General features: G+C 42.4%; 1 pseudogene; it reads left to right on the top strand.

Moving 5' to 3' along the window:
- Positions 1 to 568: 568 nt before the first annotated feature.
- LOC144516326 (nuclear factor 7, brain-like) lies at positions 569 to 1,990 on the top strand (annotated as a pseudogene).
- The last annotated feature ends 265 nt before the right edge of the window (positions 1,991 to 2,255 follow it).

Below are 2,255 nucleotides of genomic sequence, written 5' to 3'. Positions count from 1 at the left end.
GTTTAAAGACCAGTACACATAACTGTAGCAGCATCAAAACAGAAAAATGATGCTAATGAAGTATTTGCTTTTGTTTTGTAGTCTCTAGTAAAGAGGAGACTGGAAATGACGGGAGAAACACAAAGGAGATGACATGCAACAATGATCCGGCTGGATTCAATCCAGGAAGGTTATGATCACGCTGTACAGTACTAAGTCTTAGGACATTAGCCCACCTGGAACAATCGTGTAAAAAAAGATGAACCTTTGGTCTAATAGCTGCTATGATGAAGTTCCACACACTTGCATGACTCACCTGAAACCAACAGGTGTATATATATATATATATATATATATATATATATATATATATATATATATATATATATATATGTGACACACCGACAGAGAGAGTTTTCCCTTCATGGCAGACTCATAACCTCCACTGAGAGAGAAGAACAGGAGGGAAAACTGGAATACTGATACTTCAACCTGCTGCTGACTTCACACACTGAAATGTGAGTTTACCACTGCCAAAAAAGAAAACAACTGTTAATGTTCTAGTTGATTAAAAAAAAGCATGACTAACTCAATTGAAAGGTGCTGTTTGCCTGCTCTGTTTTCAGCATTTGACAAACACAATGGCTTCCATATTAGAAGATCTCTCCTGTTCTGTCTGCCATGAAATCTTCAAAGATCCGGTTGTCCTGTCATGTAGCCACAGCTTCTGTAAAGACTGTCTCCAGGACTGGTGGACAAGGACACAAATACAGGAGTGTCCGGTTTGTAAGAGGAAGTCATCAAGGAGTAAACCACCCCATAACCTGGTATTAAAGAACCTGTGTGAGACCTTCTTATCGAAGAAAGATCAGAGAGGTTTGCACTCTGAGAAACTCAAACTCTTCTGTCTGGACCATCAGCAACCTGTGTGTGTCATCTGCAGAGATTCAAAACTCACCATAACCACAGATTCAGACCCATTGATGAAGCTGCACAGGATCACAAAGAGGAGCTCCAGAAATCCCTGAAGCCCTTACAGGAGAAACTGAAGCTCTTTAAAGAAGTTAAAGGAAACTGTGATCAAACAGCAGAACACATTAAGGTCCAGGCCGGACACACAGAGAAGCAGATTAGGGAGCAGTTTAAGAAGCTTCGCCGGTTTCTAGAAGAGGAAGAGGAGGCCAGGATCTGTGCTCTGAGGGAGGAAGAGGAGCAGAAGAGTCAGAGGATGAAGGAAAAGATTGAGTATCTGAGCAGAGAGATAGCAGCTCTTTCAGACACAGTCAGAGCCACAGAGGAGAGGCTGAGAGCTGAAGACGTCTCTTTCCTGCAGAACTACAAGGCTGCAGTGGAAAGAGTCCAGCAGCGGCCCCTGCTGGATGATCCACAGCTGATCTCTGGAGCGCTGATAAACGTGGCCAAACATCTGGGCAACCTGAGCTTCAACATCTGGAACAAGATGAAGGCGATAGTCTCCTACACTCCTGTGATTCTGGATCCAAACTCTGCTCATCCAGAACTCATCCTGTCTGAAGATCTGACCAGTGTGAGACGTGAAAAGAGGCAGAAGCTTCCCGACAATCCAGAGAGGTTTGATTCCTTTCACCCTGTTCTGGGCTCTGAGGGCTTTGACTCCGGGACTCACATCTGGGACGTTGAGGTTGGAGACAGTACAGTCTGGTTTCTGGGTGTAGCAGCAGAGACTGTCGAGAGGAAAAGCACAACATGGTCTGGAATGTGGAGAATAGGATTCTTTAATGGTATCTATAAAGCCTTCTCCCCGTCAGTCTCACCAACTGTTCTCCAAATGCAGAAGAAGCTCCAGAGGATCTGAGTTGATATAGACAGGACCAGAGGAGAGCTGTCATTCTCTGATCTTGATACTGGCATATACATATACATCGTCAGACGCACTTTTACTGAGAAGCTGTTTCCATACATTAGCAATGGCGATAAATTCCCAATTAAGATTTTATCATATGAGGATGAGGATGACAGTTATGGTTGGTAGTACACATAGTACATCATTCAACTTCTTAAAAGGGGAATACCATGTGATTTAATCTAATGTTATTTCCTTGTATTTGGCCCTAAATGAAAAGTCAAATAGGACAACTGACGTAAGAAAAACCATTCGAGACAAACACAGGACAACTGTACTGTACTTTTTCACAAATGTTATCTTCTTTGTGTTTAGATTTGTTATTGTGGTGGTGGTGATTAAGGAACTAAAGTTCTCTCTGATTTTACTCTCATTATAAGTAGTTTAGTATTGT

The sequence above is a fragment of the Sander vitreus genome, chromosome 4 (assembly GCF_031162955.1).
Source record: "Sander vitreus isolate 19-12246 chromosome 4, sanVit1, whole genome shotgun sequence".
Lineage (NCBI taxonomy): Eukaryota > Metazoa > Chordata > Actinopteri > Perciformes > Percidae > Sander > Sander vitreus.
Note: the sequence above shows the minus strand (reverse complement) of the source record. Positions and strands in the feature narration are given on the sequence as shown.